Raw genomic sequence first — 16266 nt, forward strand, 5'->3', positions numbered from 1 at the left:
TAAGAGCTGGGTTGTATTGCTACCTAAAGTTAAGCAGATGGCCTTGATGGCTCCTCCATCACTGAGATAGCAGGATTTATACCAACTCATCAACGGTTTCAGAGTTTATACAATATCTGAAAATAAATCTCATTTCATCTCTACAGCAATTCACTAAACAGGGATCAATGGCCTCCATGAACAGGATAAGGATGCCAACACTCACAGGTTAGCTACTTTGTTCAAGACTGCTCAGCTAAAAAATAATAATTACAGACTTTTCCTTCTCTTTTTTCCCCAATACTAGGGATTGAACCCAGAACTTCAAGCATACTAGGCAAGTACCCTACCACTGAGCTACATCCCTGGCCAGCCTTCCTTCCTTCCTTTCCTTCCTTCCTTATTTACTGACTTTAAAATAGGTCTCACTGAGTTGCCCAGGCTAGCCTCAAACTTGCAACCCTCCTGCTTTAGCCTTGGGAGTAGCTGGAATTACAGGAATGCATCACCTAGACTGGCTTAAACCCTCCTTTTGTGACACCAAAGCTCTTCTTGTATCACATAAAATTCAAATCCAAATTTGTAAAAGGTCACCAAGAGTCATAGCACATGCCTGTAATCCTGGTACTTAGAAGGCTAAGACAGGAGGAATGCAGGTTCAAAGACAGCCTCATCAATTTAGCAAGACTTTGTTTCAAAAAAACAAGAGCCAGGGGTGGTGGCACACACTTGTAATCCCAGCAATTTGGGAGGCTAAGACAGGTGGCCAGCCTCAGCAACTTATTGAGGCCCTTTGCAACTAAGACCCTGTTTCAAAATAAAGAATTAAAAAATAGGGCTGGGGTTGGAGCTCCGAGGTAGAATGCCCCTGGGTTCCATCCTCAGTACCATAATAAATAAATAAATAAAATGGTTGAGGATGTAGCTTGGAGGTAAAATGCCCCTGGATTCAATTCCCAGTACCCACCAACTACACAGATGATCTCTAAAGTTATCCTTATAAGTTTCACACCTTTTGGATGGCAATAATTAGTATTGTATTCACTTGCTACTCTTGATCTACTCTATCACATTATAGCAAGAGTACTCTAAAATTTAAGGGCTCTAAAGACCAACCGAATTCTGATATACCTAAAATGAAACCTTGCAAATTTCAGGACTGACTGATTCAAACAAATATAAAGGAGAACAACAAGCTGATCATTAGCCAATACAAAAACATAGGTCTTCCTTCTTATATACACTCAGAACAACTTTGAGACACCATTCCAGCCAGAGCTGGAGAAGTAGGCAGCTGACTTTTAGCTAAGAAACTGCTTGGCTGCAGGGGTAAATGTCAAAGGTCAATCCCACGGTAAATCTGCCTAAATATTCTCTCTCAAACCAAGCAGGCAGAGGCAAGGTAAAAGATAAAGATAAGAACAAGGGAAAATATTTATAGAGGCAATCTGATGCAACCCTCACAAGTGTGCTCCTAACCTCTCGGCTGGATTCGTGAAAAAATACAAATCTATGCCGAACGCACACAGGTAAATTTTTCCATGTACGAGAGAGGGAGAAGGTAGGAGGCGAAAGAAGAAAACACGGGGTTCGACACGGGACATGAGATGACAAGAGAGCTGACGTGGGGAGGATCCCTGAGGTAGGAGCCTGCAGACCTGCTTTAAGAGCTCACACTTGCTAGCTGCGGGGCCTCGCCGAGCCTCAGTCCCTGGGTCTGTAAAACATGGGTGATCAAGGCCTCCCCACCGCCTCACCAAGGACTGAGCTCCACCGAGATAGGACACAAGCCGGAGCGCATCGTACACACAAGAATACTGTTATATGGCCAAGCAGCTGCAAGACCCCGGAGAAGAATACTGGTGGACCCCAAACCCCAAAGAACGGCAAGGGAAGGAGCAGACCGGCCGAGTCGGCCCGTCCCCGCCCAGAACCAGCCCCGGGGCCCCACAGAACCGCCTGCGTGTCACTTCCCCCCCCAGCCCTGCCCGGGCCCGCCTCCGCCGCGACTCTCCCCGCCGTCCGCCCCAGCCCCCTGGGCCCCCGCTGCCTGCGGCGCCGCGGCCCCCAGACTCACGGCCCGAGGGATCCTCTGGCGACGGCGGGAGGCTTGGACCCTCCTTCTGAGCAGACAGACCAGCAGCACCCGGGACCGCCAGCTACTCGCCGGATGTACGTCACGTCCCTCCCCCGGCGCTTCCGGGCGCAGGCTAGCCCCGCCCCCGGCGTCACGCCGCGCGGCCGGAGTACCGCTCTGCCGGCCACTCGGCTGCGGGGGGCGGGCCCAAGGCGGGGCGCGGCGGCTCGGGGGCGTGGCCCTCCCAGGCCACGCCTGCTCGCGTGGGCCCCGAGCCGCGCGAGACGTGGCGCCGCTGGCCCGGCGGGTGGGGCGCGGTCCTGGAGCCCAGCGGCGCGGAGACCCTGTGCTCCAGAATCACTGGGAAAGTCGGGAGGGGCGACTGACAGTTAAGTAGGCTCTGTAAATAAGAATTGACCTTGGGGCTTTCGACCTCAGGTGGATGTTTCTAAACTTTTCCTTTAAGTCATATTTTTCCTGTTTTCCTGTCCCAGGATAGCCCAATTTTTAGAAAAACAGCTATTATTTATTGAGCACTTATGTTCCCGGCAATGTGCCAGGTACTTGGTGTTCTACGTCTAGTTTTACCTTCTTTACAGTCCTAACCAAATACCACCATTATCAATCCCACTGTACAAAGGAGAGAACCGAAATTCGGATTAGTCAATGTAACCAATCTAGAATTCAGACAGTTTAGACATGACAAAATAGCCAGGCATGGTGGCGCATACCTGTAACCCCAGTACTTGGGAAACTAAGACAGGAGGATCGCCCCCAGTACTGCAAAAAAGGGGGGCAGAGGGTGTAGCTCGGAGGTAGAAGACTCCTGACTTCCACCTCTAGTACTGCAAAAACAAAAACTAAAAACTGATTAAAGCTAGGCAAGATAGCGCATGCTTATAACCAAAATATTCAGAGATTGAGGTAGGAGGATCACAAGTTCAAAGTTAGCTTTGGAAACTTAATGAGACTTCATCTCAGTATAAAATTCAAAATAAATAAAGGCTGGGGATGTAGCTCAGTGGCAGAGCAGTTGCCTGGCAGTGCAAGGACTTTGAGATTCATTCCCAGCATCACACACACAAAACCTGATGTAAAAAAAAAAAAAAAAAAAAAAACAGTAGGACAGAACAAAGTTCAGAAGTAGACCCAAGTACATGGAGAAATGAAATGTCATCTAGCACTCTAGCTGTTAGGGTCTGGATATAAAGTGACTCCCAAGGACTCCTGCGTTGGTCTCCAATGGAGCAATGTTCAGGTGCAGCAGTGTTCAGAAGTGACTGGTTCCAGAGGGCTCTGACCTCATCAGTAGTTCAGTCATTTGATAGCTGGATGACCAGGAGGCAGTGGAACGATGGGAGTTGGGACCTGGTTTAGGAAGTAGGTCATGGGGGGGCATGCCTTGGAAGAGTATTTCTTGGTTTTGGCCCTTTTCTCCTTCTCTTCCTATTTCCTGGCTGCCTAGAATTAAGCATCTTTCCTTTACCATGCCCTTCCACAATTTGGGCCTGAAGGTTCAGCCTCACCTTGGGCCCATAGCAATAGAGCTGGCCCAACATGGAACTGAAACTCTGAAACCATGAGCCAAAAGAAACCTTTTCTCTCTTAAGTTGATTCTCTCAGGTGTTTGCAACAGCAAAGAAAAGCCGAGTAACATACTAGCAATACTCAGAGGGGGTTGGGTGAGCTAGCTAATCACTATCTTCTCTCCTTCTATCCTGTGGGTTGAATATTTGAATCTTGTGCTGACACAGAAAGGGCTCAGGTCATGTTCTAAGGCTTCTTATCAGTTTTGGCCAGATCAGGGGAACTATGTCCATGGGGCTTGAAACTCAAACATGTGAAACCTGGAGGTACTGGTCTGCACCAGGCCAAGCTAACACACTGGATCACTGGCTCTTGTGGGAGTCTGGTTGCAGGAGGTGGGGAAGTTCAAGGCACAGGGAAAGGTTTGGTTAGCTCAGGAGGAAGGAGAAAGCACACAGGCAGATTCTCAGAAAAGTAGTATATTCTACCTACCAACTAGTCAGCCTTGGTCAGGTTGACAAATGCCCCAGGTCCCAGTGTATACACCTGCAAAATAGGTGAAACAGGCATTGTGCATGTAAAGTAGTTTTTTCAGTGTATTTTCAATAAATGTTTCTATTATGTGTTCTTAAATAAATAAAAAGTTGAAACAACTGGATAGTTGCATCTATAAATAACATACTACACTAAGTAAGTTCCAGGTGACTCACAGATTTGCATGTTTGGCTGGGGTTGTCACTCAGTGGTAGAGCATATGTTTAGCATGCTTAAGACCGTGGCTTCAACCCCAACACCAGAATAAAAAACAAACATTTTTTGCACACTTTAAGTAATGTAACAGCCAGGCATGATGTCCCAGTACTTGAAAGGTTAAAACAGGAGGATTTCAGGTCCACGCTAGCCTCAGCAATTTAATGAGTCCCTGTTTCAAAAACTAAAAATTGCCTGGCATGGTGGCACACACTTGTAATCCCAGTACTTGGGAGGCTGAGACAGGAGGACCGCAGGTTTGTGGCCAGCCTCAGCAACTTAGTGAGACTGTTTCAAAATAAAAAAATAAATAAAATAAGGCTGGGGTATAGCTCAGGTAGAACTATTCTGGATTGAAACTCCAGCACCAATGAATAAATAAAATAGAGCTGGGAGTGTAGCTCAAAGTTAGAGTACCCCTGGGTTCGATACCCAGTACCCCCTAAAAATGACATTATAAAAATATTTTTGTGTGTATTTGTTGTACTAGGGAGAGAGCCCAGGGACATTCTACCTCTAAGCAATCCTCTCAGCCCTATTTTATTATTATTATTTTATTTATTTATTTATTTATTTATTTATTTATTTATTTACTGAGCGTCTGGGGATGGAACCCAGAGGCATTCGACCTCCGAGCTACACCCCCTGCCCAATTTTTTATTCTTTATTTTGAAACAGGGTCTCACTGAGTTGCAGAGGGCCTCACTTACTTCGTGCGGTTTACTTCGTGAACCGCAATCCTCCGGTCTCAGCCTCCCAAATGCTGGGATTACAAGTGTGTGCCACCACGCCTGGCTCTATTATTATTTATTGAATTTATTTTTTTTGGCACTGGAGATTGAACTCAGAGGAATTCCACCTCCAAGTTATACTCTCAGCCTAATTTTCTTATTTGGAAACAGGGTCTTACTAAGTTATGGAGAACCTCACTAAGTTGTCAAGCCTGGCTTAGAACCTGAGATCCTCCTGTCTCAGCCTCCCAAGTACTGAGATTACAAGCATGAGCCACCAGGCCTAGATTAAAGCACTTGGGAAGCTGAGACAGGAGAATCACAGGTTCAAAGCCAGCCTCAGCAATTTAGCAAGGATCTCAGCAACCTAGTAAGTCAACCCTGTTTCCAAATAAATGAAAAAATCAGACTTGGAGTATAGCTTGGAGATAGAAATTTTCTGGGTTCCATTCCTAGTGCCCCCCCAAAAATAGATACTATAGAATGTACAGATCTTCTATACATAGAATAACTATTATAGAATATATATGTAGAAGTGTAGGTTTATATCTGTTTATGTACATTATTACAGTTGTTCCTTCAGTATCCATAGGGGATACTGGTTTCAGTACTCCCTCAGATACCCAAACCCAAGGATGCTCAATTCCATATATAAAATGGCATTGTATTTGTATATAACTTCCTGTATACTTTTTTTTTTCTTTTTGCAGTGCTGAGGATCAAACTTAGGGACTTGTGCTTGCTGGGCAAGTGCTCTACCACCGAGCTACACCCCTAAAAACCTTCTATATGCTTGAAATCATGTCTAAATCACTTATAATTACCAAGTGTGGTGCTACACAGCTGTAATTGCAATGACTCAGGAGTCTGGGTTCAATCCCCAGCACCACCAAAATAAATAATATAAAATAAGGGAGCTGGGTGTAGTGTCACACACCTGTAATCTCAGTACTTGGGAGGCTGAGACAGGATCACAGGTTCAGGGCCAGCCTCAGAAATTAGCAAGGCCCTCTACAACTTAGACTGTGTTTCAAAATAAAAAAATAGGGCTGGGAGTGTAGCTCAGAAATAGAATGCCCCTGGGTCTCGCTATGTTGTTGAGACTGGCTTCAAACCTTTGATCCTCCCAGGCTATCAAGTACCTAGGCACATTTTACCTCTGAGCTACATCCCCAGGTCTATTTTTATTTATAATAATAATAATAATAACAATAATAATAATTATTATTAGTTTTTGCAGTACTAGGGATGGAACCCAGGAGCCTTCTACCTCTGAGCTACACTTCCAGCCCTATTTCTATTCTTTATTTTGAAACAAGGTCTCACTGAGTTGCAAAGGGCCTCACTAAGTAGCTGAGGCTGTCCTCCAACTGCAATCCTCCTGTTTCCACCTCCCAAAAACTGGGATTACAAACATGAGTCACCACGCCTGGCTATTCTTTATTTTGAAATAAGGTTTCACTAAATTGCGAAGGGTCTCACTGCAAACATGCAAGCCTTCTGTCTCAGTCTCCCAAGTACTGGGATTACAGGCGTGTGCCACCACACCCGGCTCCCCAGATAGTTCCAACCCACGGTTGTGGAATAGGGTAAGGCCTGCTTGCAGGTTTCTCTGGTACCAACAGTTCTGATGGCTTTTTCTATAACTGCTGTTTCTTCAGGGCTTCCAGTTCCAAATTACCAGTAGGCCAAGTTGACCTATGTTATGACAACATATTTTAGTTTCCTTTATGACTTTTTTTGGGGGGAACCCAGGGGCCTCTACCTCCAGGCTATACCCCAACCAATTTTATATTTTATTTGGAAACAGGGTCTCACTAAGTTGCTGAAAGCCTCACTAAGTAGCTGAGGCTGACTTCGAACCTGTGCAATCCTCCTGTCTCAGCCTCCCAAGTACTGGGATTACAAGAGTGCGCCACCACGCCTGGTTCCTTTATGACTATTTATGGGGATGTGTAAGTGGGTTCTAGAGTCAGCCTGGGTTTGAATCCCAGATCTTCCACTTACTATTGTAACTAGGACTTAACAGGCTGCTTTCCCTAAAAGCACTGACTTCACTAGGGCCTGTATCTGTCTCAGTAACAAAACAGGATAAGCTGGGCGTGGTGACCGACGCTTGTAATCCCAGTACTTGGGAGGCTGAGACAGGAGGATTGCAGATTTGAAGCCATCCTCACAACTTAGTGACATCCTGTTTCCAAATAAAATATGTCTGGGGGTGTAGCCCAGAGGTAGAATGCCCCTGGGTTTCATCCCAGTACTGCAAAATAAATAAATAAATAAATAAAAAACATTGGCAGTCAAAACCACCCCCAGGCAACAGTGACTTTTTTACTCCTGCCAACAAGACCACAGTTTAGCCAAGTCTGCTCCACTATGCATACTTCGGGCTCCACTGCTCTATATAATTTGGGAGCTCATTTGCAACTTAGTGAGATGCTGGTTTTTGTTTGGTTTGGTTTGGTGGTACTGGGGATGGAACCCAGGGGCCTTCTACTGCCAGGCTACACTCCCAGATCTATTTTATATTTTATTTGGAAACAGGGTCTCTTCTCAGCTGGCTTCGAACCTGCGCTGATCCGCCTGTCTCAGCCTCCCAAGCGCGGGGATTACAAGCGTGCGCCACCACACTCGGCAAGACGCTGTTTTAAAATAAAGAATAAAGGCCGGGCGTGGTGGCACACGCTTGTAATCCCCGCGCTTGGGAGGCAGAGACAGGAGGATCGCGCAGGTTCGAAGCCAGCCGCGCGCGCTGGCTTAGGAGACCCTGTTTCCAAATATAAAATGTAAAAATAGGTCTGGGAGTGTAGCCCGGAGGTAGAAGGGCTTCCAGGAACCCCAGTACCACCAAAAAATAAAAAAAATAAAAAAAATAAAATAAAATAAAGAATAAAAAATAGGATTGGAGAACTTAATGTCACTAACCCCCACCAAGGCAGGACTGAGGACACTCGATCCCCCTTGTCTTCCTAATGTGGATAGAGTGAATAAATTCCTCTCATGTCTTTCACCATAACTTTTTCCTGGGGTGAGTGGGCACACCTGTTTTGTTGAGTCTCCCTGAAGTCAGGCCCCCTCTGAACTAGGAGTCTGGTTACACTGGCTCTCTAATTTTGGGTAATTTAGCTATTATATGCATAAAAGGAATAATACTAGTGTCTATTTTAGTGTCCCCAGTGGCTAGTACATTTCCTAGCATATAGTAGGTACCTAGTAAAGTTCGTTTTAATAACTGATTAAGAGAATGAACAAATGGTAAGATTATATAATTTTAGTTTGTAGCATGAATATTTAATAAATGTCTAGTACTACTACCAACATCTTTTTTCAGTCTTGAGGTTTCTTCCTATATTTGGTTGGTTTTTGTTTTGTTTTGTTTTTGTGGTACTCAGACTTAAACTCAGGGGTGCTCTACCACGCAGTTCATCCCCATCTCTTTTTATTTTTTATTTTGAGACAGGGTCTTGCTAAGTTGCCCAGGCTCATCTAGGACTTGCAATCCTCCTCCCTCAGCCTCCAGAGTTGTTGGGATTGCAAGCATACTCCACCATGCCAGGTATATATATATATATTCAGAGGTAAGATACTTCTAGGTTCAATCCCCAGTATCACACACACACACACACACAAAAAGAGTTTGGCTTAGAGGTAGCTTACCTCTGGTTTTAATTTTCAGTACCCCATATAAAAAGTGTTCATTAATTAGAGTGGCTTTTTTTTTTATTACTGGGGATTGAACCCAGGGCATTCTAACTCTGAGCTAAACTCCCAGTTCAAATTTTATTTTTATTTTAAAACAGGATCTCAAGCTGGGCCTGGTGGCATGCTTATAATCCCAGCATTTGGGAGGCTGAGTATGGAGGATCGCGGGTTGTGGACAGCCTCAGCTTAGTGAGGCCCTTTGCAACTTAGTGAGACCCTATTTCAAAATAAAGACTAAAAAATAGGGCAAGGGGTATAGCTGAGAGGTCGAATGCCCCTGGGTTCCAACCCCAGACCCGCAAAAACAAAACAAAACAATACTCTGGTTGTCTATGCCCTCAAAAGAATATTCATTGATTTCTCCCTTGCCTTTAGGTTCCCTTAGTAAGAAAAACACAAATAGTAGGATACAGTAGGAACAGGCAAACTTTTTTTTTTTTTTTTTTTCCCCAGGCTGGGAACTGAATCCAGGGCATCTCTTGCTAGCCAGGCAGGCACTCTCCATCTGAGCTATACCTCCAGCCATTTTCATTTTTTTTATTTTGAGATGAGGTCTCGCTGAACTGCCCAGGCTTGCCCCCAACTTGCAAGTCTCAGGCCCCAGAGTACCGAGATGATAGGCATGTGCGCCCAGCCTGGCTTGAATTTAAAGTTCTGATAGGTAGTGCCAAGTTGTTATCAGGCTTATTTTTAAGTTTAGATTGCCACATAACCTTGTGATTCTCATTGCTTAATCTTATTCCTGGTGAGCATTTTCTGTTTATTTAAATGTTTGGAAATAACTAAGGCAAAGATCACGAAGACCAAAAGGGGCAGCAATACACCACATGGCAATTGATTCAACTCTAAAATTCATACTTTTCCAACATGAAGCAATTTGTACTGCATTCTTGTCACTGTAAAAGCAAATTCTTTTCTGCCCAACTCCCAGGAATGCTTTTCTAAACATAAAGAATACTATGTGTAAGGTGGGTGTGGTGGCACACGCTTGTACTCCCAGCACTTGGGAGGCTGAGACAGGAGGATCACAGTTCGCAGACAGCCTCAGCTACTTGCTGAGGCGAAACCCTGTTTCAAAATAAAGAATAAAACCTAGGGCTGGGGGCGTAGCTCGGAAGTAGAATGCCCCAGGTTCCATCCCCAGTACCGCAAAATAGAAAAATATGCTATATACTATGTGTAAAAGCCCAATTTAAGTCCTTGCAATATCAATGTTCTTACAAATTGGACAGAATTGCTATTTGAGCTGCAGCTTTTGTAAGCATGGGCTCAGTGATGATGAAATGAATTTTCAATTTCCATTTTAAAATTCTTATTCAGAGCTAGGTATGGTGGTGCGTGCCTATAATCCCAGTACTTGGGAGGCTGAGACAGGAGGATCACAGATTCGAGGACATCCTCAACAATTTAGCAAGACTTTCAGCAACTCAGTGAGACTCAGTTTCAAGATTAAAAAAAAAAAGGTGGGGGGGCTGGGGGTACAGCTCAGAGGGAAAATGCGCCTGGGTTCAATCCCTAGAACCAAAACCAAAAAATAAAAATAAATCTGGCTGGGGCGCAGCTCAGGAGTAGAATGCCCTTGGGTTCAATCCCCAGTATCCTGCATACCCACACAAAGATACAATTCTTATTCAGCTCCTTTACAATTAAAACAATGCTTTAGGTTTTTTATTTTGTGTGTATGTGTTACTGTGGATTAAACCCAGGGACATTTTACCTGCAAGCTCAACCTCCAGCCCTATTTTATTTTTTATTTTGAAACAAGTTCTCACTAGGTTGCTGAGAGGCTGAGTTGCTGAGGCTGGCTTTGAACCAGCGATCTTCCCAAGTACTAGGAATACAGGCACGCACCACCTTGCCTGATCTATTTTAGGCTCCTGTATCTGAAAAATGCGCTGATTATACTCAGTGTTGTTGAGATGATAGCTGTGGACAGCTAGCTCTCACCATGAGGACGGCGGCAGAAAGTGAGATCCTTAAAATACATGCCCTCTAGTCCTGTGGTAGTGTATCACTATTGTGTAGAGAGGGAGACTAGAGCTCAGGTAAGTAATGTAATTAGATAACACAGTCAGGTCTGCCTGACTTCCAGGCAAACGGAATGATTAAGTAGATAATCAGTGTGATGAATTATTAGGTACCCATTAATAATTATTGTAAAGACAGAACCAATGCAAAATCATGGAAAAACCCCTAAATACTTCTAAATAAATCTAAATACTTCCTCTAACAGTATTTGAGTGAATTTGGGCTAGTACTCACCTTCTCTACAAGTTTTTTCTCACTAAAGACAGAGGAAAGCTGGGCATGGTGGCAAACACACATAATCCCAGTATTTGGGAAGCTGAGACAGGAGGATCGCAGGTTTGAGGCCAGCCTCAGCTACTTAGGCCCTCCACATTTAGGGAGGCGCTGTTTCAAAAATAAAGGAAAACGGGGCTGTGGGTGTAGCTCAGAAGTAGAATGCCTCTGGGTTCAATTTCCAGTACCTCAAAAAAAATAAAAACAAAAAAGGCTAGGAGTGTAGCTGAGATGTTGAATGTTCCTGGGTTCGAGGGGGGGGGAGAGAGGGAGGGAAGGAGGGGGAGGGGGAGAGGGAGAGGGAAAGGGAGGAAGCTGGGGTGTGGTGGTGCACACCTAAAATCCCAGCACTTGGCAAGCTGACACAGGAGGATTGTAGGCTCAGTATTCTTTATTTATTTATTTTTTTGGTACTGGGGACAGAATCCAGGGGCATTTTACCTCCGAGCTACACCCCAGCCCTATTTTTTATTCTTTATTTTGAAACAGGGTCTCACTGAGTTGCAAAGGGCCTAAGCAGCTGAGGCTGGCTGTGAACCCCGATCCTCTGGTCTCAGCCTCTCAAATGCTGAGATTACAAGTGGGGATTACAAGCGTGCGCCACCACGCCTGGCTAAGGATTGCAGGTTCAAGAATAGCCTCAGTAATGTTGCGAGACTCTTAGCAACCTAGTAAGACCCTCTTTTAAAATAAAATAAAACAGGGCTGGGAACATAGCTCAGAGGTAAACCCTCCCCGAGTTCAATCCCCAGTAAACACACACACACACACACACACACACACACACACACACACACTCTTCTGTGTATTAAATAACATGTAAAAGTAAATGGCAGCCAGGGGTGGTGGTACACACCTGTAATCTCAGTACTTGGGAGGCTGAGGCAGAGGACTGCAAGTTCAAGGACAGCTTTGACAACTTAACAAGGCCCTGTCTCAAAATGAAATAACTAGGGCCAGGGATGTAGCTCAGTGGTAGAGTACTTGCCTAGCATGTGTAAGGCCCTGGGTTCTATCCCCAGTACCAAAAAGAAGTTAGGTTAACACAAAGACATGTAACAGGAATCCACCTAGATGCTCTTCAAAAGGTAAAACAAAATATGATACACATAGGCCACGGAGTAGTACTCAGCAATAAAAAGGAGTGAATAAAAACATGAACTAAGCCAAACACCTGAGCCCATGTCTGTAAGCTCAGTACTTGGGAGGCTGAGACAGGAAGATTGTGGGTTTGAGATTAGCCTCAGCAATTTAGTGAGACCCTGCTTCAAAATAAAAAGGACTGGAGGATGAGCTACAAGGTAGAATGGCCCTGGCTTCAACCTCTAGTACCAAACAACAACAAAACACACAATTGAAGCCCAGCGTGGTGTTGCATGTTTTTGGGAGGCCGAGACAGGAGGATCGCAGGTTTGCAGCCATCTCAGCTACTTAGTGAGGTCCTCACAACTTAGTGAGATCCTGTTCCAAATTAAGAATAAAAAACATGGCTGGGGGTATAGCTCAGAGATAGAATGCCCCTGAAGTTCTGCAAATAAAAGAAAGACAATTGATTTATAAAACAGCTTGGATGCACTTCAGGGAGTTATGCTGAACAAGCTAATCCTGAAATTTTATATACTGTTTAATCCTGTTTCTATTTTATATACGTGTGATATTAATATATAAAATGGATATATCATGTATATGTATAATTTTTTTGTTTTTGCTGTACTGGTGATGAAACCCAGGGGCATTCTACCTGCTAGCTACACTATGTTTTTATTCTTTATTTTGAAGCAGGGTCTCACTGAGTTTGCAAAGGGCCTAAGTAGCTGAGGATGTCCACAAACCTGTAATCCTCCTGTTCCAGCATCCCAAATGCTGGGATTACAAGCATGTGCCACCACACCCAGCTGGTTATTTTTTTTAGTTAAAAAAATTTGGGGGGGGGGCTTTCTGTGCTGCCCAGAGATGGGTCCATACGGCGTTGTTCTTGATTCCTGGTGTAACTTAAAGGGAAACTATCACAATGTCCGGAGCCCTCGATGTCCTGCAAATAAAGGAGGAGGATGTCCTCAAATTCCTTGCAGCAGGAACCCACTTAGGTGGCACCAACCTGGATTTCCAGATGGAACAATATATCTACAAAAGGAAAAGTGATGGCATCTACATCATAAACCTGAAGAGGACCTGGGAGAAGCTTCTGCTAGCTGCTTGAGCCATTGTCACCATTGAGAACCCTGCTGATGTCAGTGTCATATCCTCCAGGAACACTGGCCAGCGGGCTGTGCTCAAGTTTGCTGCAGCCACTGGAGCCACCCCGATTGCTGGCTGCTTCACTCCTGGGACCTTCACCAACCAGATCCAGGCCGTCTTCCTGGAGCCGCGTCTTCTGGTGGTGACTGACCCCCGGGCTGACCACCAACCCCTCACGGAGGCGTCTTACGTCAACTTGCCCACCATCGCGCAGTGCAACATAGACTCTCCCCTGCGCTACATGGACATCGCCATTCCCTGCAACAACAAGGGAGCTCACTCTGTGGGGCTGATGTGGTGGACACTGGCCCGAGAAGTCTGCACATGTGTGGCACCGTCTCCCGGGAGCACCCATGGGAGGTCATGCCTGATTTCTACTTCTACAGAGATCCTGAAGAGATTGAAAAGAGCAGGCCGCTGCTGAGAAGGCGGTGACCAAGGAGGAATTCCAGGGCGAATGGACTGCACCGGCCCCTGAGTTTGCCACTGCCCAGCCTGAGGTTGCAGACTGGTGGGAGGGCGTCCAGGTTCCCTCGGTGCCCATTCAGCAGTTCCCTACTGAAGACTGGAGCGCCCAGCCAACCACTGAAGACTGGTCTGCAGCTCCCACCACCCAGGCCACAGAGTGGGTTGGAACCACCGAGTGGTCTTAAGCTGCCTAAAGACACCAGTGAAGTGGAAATGAGGTTGGCGGGAAATAAACATTAGTTTTTAAAAGCTCAAAAAAAATTTTTTTTTTTGGTACTGGAGATTGAACCCGAGAAAGCCTTACCTCTGAGCTACACCCCCAACCCTATTTTAATTTTTGCAGTACTGGGGATGGAACCCAGGGGCATCCCACCTTCAAGCTATACACACAGCCCTAGGGTTGTTTTTTTTTTTTTTTTAAACAAGGTCTAAGTTGCAAAGCACCTAAGTAACTGAGGTAGTCCACAAATCCACAATCCTCCTGTCTTAGCCTCCCAAGCACTGGGATACAAGCATGTGCCACCATGCCCGGCTCTATTTTTTTTTTATTTTTATTTTATTTTTTGTGGGTCTGGGGATGGAACCCAGGGGCATTTGACCTCTGAGTTACACCCCCTGCCCTATTTTTTATTCTTTATTTTGAAACAGGGTCTCACTGAGTTGCGGAGAGCCTAAGTAGCTGAGGCTGTCCGCAAACCGCGATCCTCCAGTCTCAGCCTCCTGAATCCTGGGTTTACAAGCGTGTGCCACCATGCCCAGCTCTTATTTTTTAATTTTTGAAATATGGTCTCCCTAAGTTGCTGAGGCTGTCCTTAACCCTGTGATTCTCTTATCTCAGCCTCCCAAATACTGGGACTACAGGCATGTGCTAACATACCCAGCTCTATAATATTCTTGACAAAATTCTAGAAAAGTGGGAGACAGGTTAGTGGTTGTCAGGGGTCTAGGATGGAAATATGGGGAGGATTAGAGAGGAGTGAATGTAGTTATAAAAGGACAAATGTGAGGGATCCTTATAGTGTTGGCCTATTCAATGTCTTGCAGGACTCGTGAGTACACACAGGAGATGAAATTATACAGGGCAATACACCACACTGATGAGCACTACAAGTAAAACCAGGAAATCTCAATAGGAACAATAGCTATAAAAATTCAATGTCCTGGTTCTATCATATGATAGTTTTATAAAATGTTATTTCTAGGGGATGCTGGGCAAAGTGTATAGGGAATCTATATTGTTTCTGACAACTACATGTGAATCTAGTCATCTCAATACAAATTTCAGTTAGCCTGAGACAGAAAGATCGTAGTTTAGAGGACAGCCTCAGCAAGTGGCTAGACTCTCAGGAACCTAGCAAGACTCTGTTTCAAAAATAAAAATTAAGAATAGCTAGGGGTGTAGGTTGGAGGTAGAAAACCCCTGGGCTGAGTCCAATCCCTAGTAATACACGTATATACACACACACAGAAGATGGGCCCGGATTCAAACACAGGTCTGTCTAGCTCCAAAGGCCATGAACTTACCACAAAACTTTCTGGTCAATAACTTAGAATACAATGTAAACGACTTAAGGGTCCAATTAGTTGATGAAAGACATAAAAATATGTAACTATATCACTTCAATCTTCAAAAAAGGTTGTGCTTTCTGCTCAACTAAAAAGTTTTAATTCCTATCTTCAATTTTAGAATGGGAAGCCAGAAACTCAGGTAATAAAGCACATATTCAAAACTACCAATAAGAAATTTCATTCTCAGGTCCCTAAAAATAAGTGTTTTTTTGCGTTAGCTTTTTTTTGTACTGGGGATTGAACTTATGAGCATTCTATCTCCGAGCTACACTCCCCAGCCCTATTTTATTTTTATTTTGAAACAGAGTCTGGCTAAGTTGTTAAGTGGTAAGGCTGGCTTTCAACCTCCGAGCCTCCAAGTACTGGGATTACAGGCATGCATCACCCCACCCATCATTTTTTTTTTCTTTTTTTTTTTGCGGGTCTGGGGATGGAACCCAGGGACATTTGCCCTCCTAGCTACACCCCCTGCCCTATTTTTTATTCTTTATTTTGAAACCGGGTCTCACTGAGTTGCAGAGGGCCTCACTAAGTAGCTGAGGCTGTCCGCGAACCGCGATCCTCCAGGTCTCAGCCTCCCGAATGCTGGATTGCTGGGATTACAAGCGTGCGCCACCACGCCCGGCTTACCCCACCCACCTTAAAGAGTGAGTTTTTAATCTACTGATTACAAAAGCAAATTATAAGATCACTGAAAGTAAACACTAAAAAGTACCCATGCCTGCTTGGCAATGTTGGCTTCAGAATAAAATGAAGACACTCTAAACCCAGTTTCAGCAAAATAAGTTTATTTTCTAACACATGGTAAACATAGACATCAGTATGTGCGCATCTTGCATATCTGTTCACAAGTGACTTCCAAACCACAATTTCTTTGACATTTAAGTATGTACTAAAAGTTATCTTAGTCAAGATATGAAAAAT

The 16266-nt window shown here is 44.7% G+C and overlaps 1 pseudogene across 1 annotated transcript; it reads left to right on the plus strand.

Annotated features, from left to right (window-relative positions):
• The first annotated feature begins 13078 nt into the window (after window positions 1-13078).
• Window positions 13079-13958, plus strand: LOC308262016 (small ribosomal subunit protein uS2-like; annotated as a pseudogene). Its single transcript has one exon. The product of its transcript is annotated as a small ribosomal subunit protein uS2-like (transcript).
• The last annotated feature ends 2308 nt before the right edge of the window (window positions 13959-16266 follow it).

The sequence above is a fragment of the Muscardinus avellanarius genome, assembly GCF_963383645.1.
Source record: "Muscardinus avellanarius genome assembly, chromosome: 4".
NCBI classification, from domain to species: domain Eukaryota; kingdom Metazoa; phylum Chordata; class Mammalia; order Rodentia; family Gliridae; genus Muscardinus; species Muscardinus avellanarius.